Below are 8507 nucleotides of genomic sequence, written 5' to 3'. Positions count from 1 at the left end.
AGACAGACTTTGAGAAATCATATTGACTTGCTGAGTTAATATTTTGTTCTGAGCCAATATGGCATTCAGAGTATCAATCTCAAGAACTCCTTTCTTCTGATTCGTCCCATTGTTCACAGGATTCCTTTTAGAAGTGTACATGAATTGGTTATTTGCAACCATTTCAATCAGTTCTTGAGCTTCTGCAGGCGTCTTCTTCAGATGAAGAGAGCCTCCAGCAGAACTATCCAATGACATCTTGGACAGTTCAGACAGACCATCATAGAAGAAACCTATGATGCTCCATTCAAAAAGCATGTCAGAAGGACACTTTTTGATCAATTGTTTGTATCTTTCCCAAGCTTCATAGAGGGATTCACCTTCCTTTTGTCTGAAGGTTTGGACTTCCACTCTAAGCTTACTCAATTTTTGAGGTGGAAAGAACTTTGCCAAGAAGGCATTGACTAGCTTTTCCCAAGAGTTCAGGCTTTCTTTAGGTTGTGAGTCCAACTATATCCTAGCTCTGTCTCTTACAGCAAAAGGGAATGGCATAAGTCTGTAGACCTCAGGGTCAACCCCATTGGTTTTGACAGTGTCACAGATTTGCAAGAACTCAGCTAGAAACTGATGAGGATCTTCCAATGGAAGTCCATGAAACTTGTAATTCTGTTGCATTAGAGAAACTAATTGAGGCTTAAGCTCAAAGTTGTTTGCTCCAATGGCAGGGATAGAGATGCTTCTCCCATAGAAGTCGGGAGTAGGTGCAGTAAAGTCACCCAGCACCTTCCTTGCATTATTGGCATTGTTGTTGTTTTCGGCTGCCATGTCTTCTTCTTTGAGGATTTCTGTTAGGTCCTCTATAGAGAATTGTGCTTTAGCTTCTCTTAGCTTTCGCTTCAAGGTCCTTTCAGGTTCAGGGTCAGCCTCAACAAGAATGCTTTTATCTTTGCTCCTGCTCATATGAAAGAGAAAAGAACAAGAAAATATGGAATCCTCTATGTCACAGTATAGAGATTCCTTGAGGTGTCAGAGGAAAAGAAAAATAGAAGGAAGAGGTAGAAAATTCGAACTTATCAAGGAAAGATGGAGTTCAAATTGTGCATTGAGGAGTAGTGTTAGTCCATAAATAGAAGGATGTGAGAAGAGGGGAAGAAATTTTCAAAAATTAAGTAAGAGATTTTAAAAACATTTTGAAAAACACTAATTGATTTTCGAAAACTAAGAGTGGAAAAGAAATCAAGTGATTTTTGAAAAAGATTTTGAAATAAGAAATTAAAAAGATATTTTTGAAAACTATTTTGAAAAAGATGTGATTTAAGAAGATATGATTGAAAAAGATATAGTTTTAAAAAGACATGATTGAGAAGATATGATTTGAAAAACAATTTAAAAAGATTTGATTTTGAAAATTAATGACTTGGCTAACAAGAAAAGATATGATTCAAACATTAAACCTTTCTCAACAGAAAAGGCAACATACGAAATGTTGAATCAAATCATTAATTGTTAGCAAGTATTTTTGAAAATGGAAAGAAATTGATTTTGAAAAAGATTTGATTGAAAAGATTTGATTTGAAAAAGATTTGATTTTGAAAAATTTTGAAAACTTGAAAAAAATTGCCATTAAAAACAAAATCTTCCCTCTTGTGCCATCCTGGCGTTAAACGCCCAGAATGGTGCACATTCTGGCGTTTAACGCCCAAAACTCACCCCTTTTGGGCGTTAAACGCCCAGCCAGGCACCCTGCTGGCGTTTAAATGCCAGTTTTCCTTCTTCACTGGGCATTTTGAATGCCCAGCTTTTTCTGTGTAATTCCTCTGTAGTATGTTCTGAATCTTCAATTTTCTGTATTATTGACTTGAAAAGACACAAATTAAAAAAATTTTTTGGATTTTTAATAATGAGGAATAATCAAAATGCAACTGAAATCAAATAAACAATGCATGCAAGACACCAAACTTAGAAGTTTGTATACTACTGACACTAACAAGTTGAGAATGCATATGAGAAACAACAAAACACTCAAGACAAGAGAATTTAAAGATCAGAGCAAGTAAATCATCAAGAACAACTTGAAGATCACTGAAGACACATGATAAATGCAAGAAGAACGGAAACATGCAATTGACACTAAACTTAAAATGAGACTAGTGTCTCAATAAGAAACATAAAATATTTTTGGTTTTTTTTTTATGATTTTGTAATTTTTTTGGTTTTTTTCGAAAATTAAGTGCAAAAGAAAATAAAGATATCAAAATTCTTAATGAAAATTCCAGGAATCATGCAATGTTAGTCTAAAGCTTCAGTCTAAAGGAATTAGACATGGCTAGCCAAGCTTCAGTAGGACATTGCATTCAAGAGCTAAATTGATGAGAATCAATCACCTTTGGTGATGATAAGAACATCACCTTGAAACACTAGAATTCATTCTTAAGAACTCTGAAGAAAAATACCTAATCTAAGCAACAAGATGAACCGTCAGTTGTCCAAACTCGAACAATCCCCGGCAACGGCGCCAAAAACTTGGTGCGCATAGATTGTGATCATCAATGGCGCCATCAACATGGTACGCACAATTGTAATCTCAACTCTTTATCACAACTTCGCACAACTAACCAGCAAGTGCACTGGGTCGTCCAAGTAATAAACCTTACGCGACTAAGGGTCGATCCCACGGAGATTGTTGGTATGAAGCAAGCTATGGTCACCTTGTAAATCTTAGTCAGGCAGATTCAAATGGTTATGGATGATATATGAATAAAGCATAAAGATAAAGATACTTATGTAATTCATTGGTGAGAATTTCAGATAAGCGAATGGAGATGCTTTGTCCCTTCTGTCTCTCTGCTTTCCTACTGTCTTCATCCAATCCTTCTTACTCCTTTCCATGGCAAGCTGTATGTCGGGTTTCACTGTTGTCAGTGGCTACCTCCCATCCTCTCAGTGAAAATGTTCTACGCACCCTATCACGGCACGGCTAATCATCTATCGGTTCTCAATCAGGTTGGAATAGAATCCAATGATTCTTTTGCGTCTGTCACTAACGCCCAGCCTTCAGGAGTTTGAAGCTCGTCACAATCATTCAATCATTGAATCCTACTCAGAATACCACAGACAAGGTTTAGACCTTCCAGCTTCTCTTGAATGCCGCCATCAATTCTAGCTTATACCACGAAGATTCCGATCAAGGGATCCAAGAGATAAACATTCAAGCCTTGTTTGCTTGTAGAACAGAAGTGGTTGTCAGGCACTCGTTCATAAGGGAGAATGATGATGAGTGTCACATAATCATCACATTCATCATGTTCTTGGGTGCAAATGAATATCTTAGAACAAGAATAAGCTGAATTGAATAGAAGAACAATAGTAATTACATTAATACTCGAGGTACAGCAGAGCTCCACACCTTAATCTATGGTGTGTAGAAACTCCACCGTTGAAAATACATAAGAACAAGGTCTAGGCATGGCCGTGAGGCCAGCCCCCATGATCTAAGATACCATGAGAATAAAGCTAGCTACCAAGATAAGAATACAATAGTAAAAGGTCCTATTTGTAGAGAACTAGTAGCCTAGGGTTTACAAGGATGAGTAAATGACATAAAAATCCACTTCCGGGCCCACTTGGTGTGTGCTTGGGCTGAGCGTTGAAGCATTTTCGTGTAGAGACTTCTCTTGGAGTTAAACGCCAGCTTTTGTGCTAGTTTGGGCATTTAACTCCCATTCTTGTGCCAGTTTCGGTGTTTAACGCCGGGTAGTTTTGAGCTGATTTGGAATGCCAGTTTGGACCATCAAATCTCGGGTAAAGTATGGACTATTATATATTTTTGGAAAGCCCAGGATGTCTACTTTCCAACGTAGTTGAGATCGCGCCAATTGGGCTTCTGTAGCTCCAGAAAATCCACTTCGAGTGCAGGGAGGTCAGAATCCAACAGCATCTGCGGTCCTTTTCAGCCTCTGAATCAGATTTTTGCTCAGGTCCCTCAATTTCAGCCAGAAAATACCTGAAATCACAGAAAAACACACAAACTCATAGTAAAGTCTAGAAAAGTAAATTTTAACTAAAAACTAATAAAAATATACTAAAAACTAACTAAAACACACTAAAAACATACTAAAAACAATGTCAAAAAGCGTATAAATTATCCGCTCATCACACATCATGACTGCTTGTCATTCATCTTACATCTTGAAGTAGCTATTAATTGCTATGTGCTACATGTTTAATTGCTATCATATTTGTCTTTTTTCAGGATGTCGGATAAAGGAAAAGCTATAGCTACTACCTCCAAGAAAAGAAAACATTCTACACCCTCTATCCCCTCCACTTACAAGAATTATGCAAAGAATCCGTTGAATGATGAAGAAAAGGAAAATCAGTTGCTACCCTCTACCGATCCAACAAAGTTTCCCAATCTTTACTGTGAGCTTCGCTTCCAAAAATATCGGACAATGAAACTAAATACTGAGAAGAAATTACTCGTACCCAATGATGTGAGACGCGCCATTACTAGTCGCATCCTAGAGTTGGGTATGGACTTTGTTGATAGAGATTTGGGAGATATCAACATTTCTTTGGTTAAGAAATTCTATTACAACTTCTTCCGTCCCACTTTGGATTCAGTTCAGGTGAGGGGTAGAGAGATTATGATCACTGAGTTAGCCATAGAGGAGGCATTGCAGTGCCGACATCTTACTGATGGCACCTGCGCTCATCAGTAGGCTGAGTTAGCTATTCACAGCGTGACCTTTGACTATGTGGCGCTTAGGCGCGTGATTAGTTTACCGGATGCCACTTGGGTCATGGATGCAACCAACACTAAGCCTAAAGGGATGCTCTTTGCTCATCTGACTAGAGAGGCCAAGACTTGGCAGATGGTATTTGCTCATTACGTCTTGCCCACCACCCACTTTTTTGAGATCCCTATAGAGATGCTACTTCTGATTGGTTGTGTTATGGAGGGCAAGGAAGTGTATTTTCCTCGATTGATTCGGCAGCGTATGTGGCGAGCACATATTCGAGGCTTACTTCCGTTTCCCACCTTGGTTACCAGTATGGCCGCCTTAGCTGAGGTCCCCTTGTTGGATGATGATGTGACACCACCACCCCCAGATCACGATGACAAGGAGGTTACTATTCCTTGGGGTGGTTGGGTGCACGAGAAGCCCCCGGCTAGACACCGATCTCGGGCTAGAGCAGTAGTAGGGACAGCTGGCCCTTCAGCAGCCCCATCTTCTTCTACAGCAGCTCCATCTTCTTCGACAGCCCCTTCTTCAGCACCTGAGCCCACATATCTACTGATTCAGCGTCTGTTTCGGTTTCTGGAGCACGAAAAGTGCTAAATTAGGCGCCGACTGGATCGGATGGATCAGGCACTCATCTCCCTGGGCGCTGAGTTACCTCCCCTTCCAGACTCTTCAGCCTCCGATGAGCAGGATCATCAGGAGGAGGATGCTGACGCACCGACTCAGCAGGTTGCACCTCCAGCTGCACCTTCCACCACAGAGACTCCACAGCCCCATGAGGAGCTGGTCCCACAGCCTCAGCCAAAGTCGGCACCTACCATTGTACCTTCCCCTGATCCTCCGGTTTAGCATCGAGGACGATGCTCGATCTTAAGTGTGGGGAGGTCACCGGTAGCATCATTAGAGGATCGGTGAACATTTTTGCCATTTTCCTAGTTATCTTACTTTGCATACCTTTGTATATATTTGATGCATTTTGAGTTTATTTTGGATACTCTTACTGTTTTGGTTCGTTTTGGATACCTTTACTGCTTATTTTGGACTTTTAGATGTTTTGGATGATAGATTCCATATTTTTAGTTGGATTTTTTTTCTTTATACATTTTTGCATATCTTCTTTTGTATATCTTTCTTTTTAGTTTGTGGTTGTGATTAGAAACCATGATTGAAATTGCAAAAACTTAGTCACCCTTTTCGCATAAGAAATTGGTTTTAAGTGAAAAAGAAAAGGGTAAACTAAGGAAAGTTTTTGAATTTTTCAATCGCAACAATGCTTAGTCAAATATTGAGATTTTCCAAGAAAACTTACTTTTAGGGCACCAACCCAATTGATTGAAGAAAATTTTTGGTGAAACTTGCTTGAATTTCATATTTTGTGGATCATGTATTGAGCTAAGAACACAAGCTTGTGAGACTTGAGCCTATTGATGTGGTTACATTTTATAACCACTTATTTTCCATTCTTGTGTGTAATTGTTCTCTTTCTATGATTGTGATCCTTGATTTGCTTGATTCTATATGTCCATTTATTTCTTGTATTCATACATTTGTATGATTGAGGCCATTATTTCATTAGCCCACATATCCAAATAGCCTACCTTTTACTCTCCATTGTTAGCCAATTTTGAGCCTACGCTTAACTAACTTGTTCTCATTTAGCACATTACAAGCCCAAGGCAAAAAACCAATGAAAGTCCCTTATTTGGATCTTTGATTAGCCTAGGCTAGTGAAAGTGTTTATTATTCAAAGTTGGTAAGGCTTGGGAATATTGGATGGGATAAAAAGGGTAGTACACTTCTACATTTAGGAATTGGGAACATATTCATGTATTGATTAAATGTATAAGACCTTATGCAATTGATGTCCTTGTACAAAGTATAAAAAGAAAAGAAAAAAAAGAAGAGAAAAGTAAAATGAAAAAAAAGGAATATAAAAAAAAAGAGAAGAAAAATAATAAAAGCGGACAAAATGCCCCAAAGTGAAGTTCAATAAAAGGGAATCAATGCATAAGTGTTATGAATCAAGAAATAAGATGCATGAATATGTAAGAAAAAGCGAAGAATGGGTAGTTAGAGTAGTTTGAATTTGTATAGATTATTATATAGTTAGGTGGGAAAGTCTATGCTAATCCAAGATCTAAACTCTAGTCCACTTAACCATGAATGATCCTACCTTGACCCTAACCCCACTACAACCTAAATGAAAGACCTCATGATGAATGTATGCATGCATTGAATAAGTGTTGATTGTTAGAAGAAGATCAATTTTTGGAAAGCATGGTTAGAAGAGAATTGAGTAAATTAACCCTTAAACACTTGAGTGAATAGAGCGGATACACATCCGTTGAGGGTTCAAAGGTTCAATCACATGTGTTCACTCATATTATCTATATTCTTGCAAGCATGAATTTCTTTTGATAATTCAATACAATTGTGGTTAGGACTTGATCCCTATTGCCCTAGCTCTTTGTGCATACACATGTTCTCTTGGAAATTGATTTGTTTGAACTAAGCATTTGCATTCACTTTAGGTAGTTGCATTTAGATAGGTTCATGTAGTTTAGTTGCATTTAGTGAATGTCTTACCCCTTAGTTCCTTCTTATTTTAGCATGAGGACATGCTAAGGTTTAAGTGTGGGGAGGTTGATAAACCCCAATTTGAAGGTTTATCTTGTATTGAATTTAGAGTATTTTGATAACCTTTTCTCGCATTTAACCTATGAATTAGCATGGTTTTGTAATCTCTCCCATATTTGTGCTTAAGTGTAAAAACATGCTTTTTAAGCCTTATTTTGATGAATTCTAATTCCACTTTGATTCCATAAGATGCCTTGATGTATTTGCTAGTAATTCCAGGATTGAAATAGGCTAGGCATGGATCAAAGGGGGCAAGGAAGGAAGCATACAAGTGGAGAGAAGTATGAAAAGTCAAGGAAGTGAAATCAGCTAAGCACGCGCACGCGCACAAGGCGCTCGCGCGCACATTGCAGAATCGGCCAGGGGCGCGCACGCGTCGAAGTCGGCACATGACTTCATTAAAACAACACGTGCCTGGTGCTTTGGAAGGGTTTTTGAACCCATTTTTGGCGCCAATTGCTGATAGAAAGGAATAAAAGGATCAAGGGTTGAAGGGGGAAGTGAGTTAGTTCATTACCATTAGTCATTGTTTAGTTTTAGAGTAATTTTAGAGAGAGGCGCTCTCACTTCTCTCTAAAATTAGGATTAGGTTTAGGTTAATCTCTCTTCTTAGATCTAGGTTTAATTCATGCTTTTGATTCACTTTTCTTTTATCAATTCTTAATCTTCCCCTCTTCCTCTTTCTAGTTATGTGCTTTAATAATTGTAGTTCTCCATTTTGTTTTGGATAGATTGTTGTTTCTTTGTTTTCTTTTAATAATGTAATTTGAGGTAATTCATGATAATTGTGATTTCCTTGATTGTTGTTGTTAATTCTTTGCAATAATTGTTGTTAGATTCTATTCTTGTTCTCAATTTACTATGTTTTTCTTTTGTGCCTTCCAAGTGTTTGATGAAATGCTTGGTTGGATTTTAGTGTAGGTTTTGTTCCTCTTGGCCTAGGTAGAGTAATTAGTGACTCTTGAGTTATCTAATTCCCTTGTTGATTGACAATTAGAAGTTGCTAATTGATTTGAATGCCTCTAAAGCTAGTCTTTCCTTTAGGAGTTGATTAGGACTTGAGGAATCAAATTGATTCATCCACTTGACTTTCCTCCATGGTTAACTAAGTGGGAGTAATGGATAATTTGTCATCACAATTGAGGA

At 38.1% G+C, this 8507-nt stretch overlaps 1 non-coding gene across 1 annotated transcript; it reads left to right on the top strand.

The window, feature by feature from the left end:
* The first annotated feature begins 291 nt into the window (after positions 1-291).
* On the top strand, positions 292-399 carry LOC112711294 (small nucleolar RNA R71). Its single transcript, XR_003157411.1, has one exon. It is a non-coding gene; the product is annotated as a small nucleolar RNA R71 (small nucleolar RNA).
* Positions 400-8507: the final 8108 nt, after the last annotated feature.

This window comes from Arachis hypogaea, chromosome 1 (assembly GCF_003086295.3).
Source record: "Arachis hypogaea cultivar Tifrunner chromosome 1, arahy.Tifrunner.gnm2.J5K5, whole genome shotgun sequence".
Lineage (NCBI taxonomy): Eukaryota > Viridiplantae > Streptophyta > Magnoliopsida > Fabales > Fabaceae > Arachis > Arachis hypogaea.
This window is presented reverse-complemented; position numbering and strand designations above follow the sequence as displayed.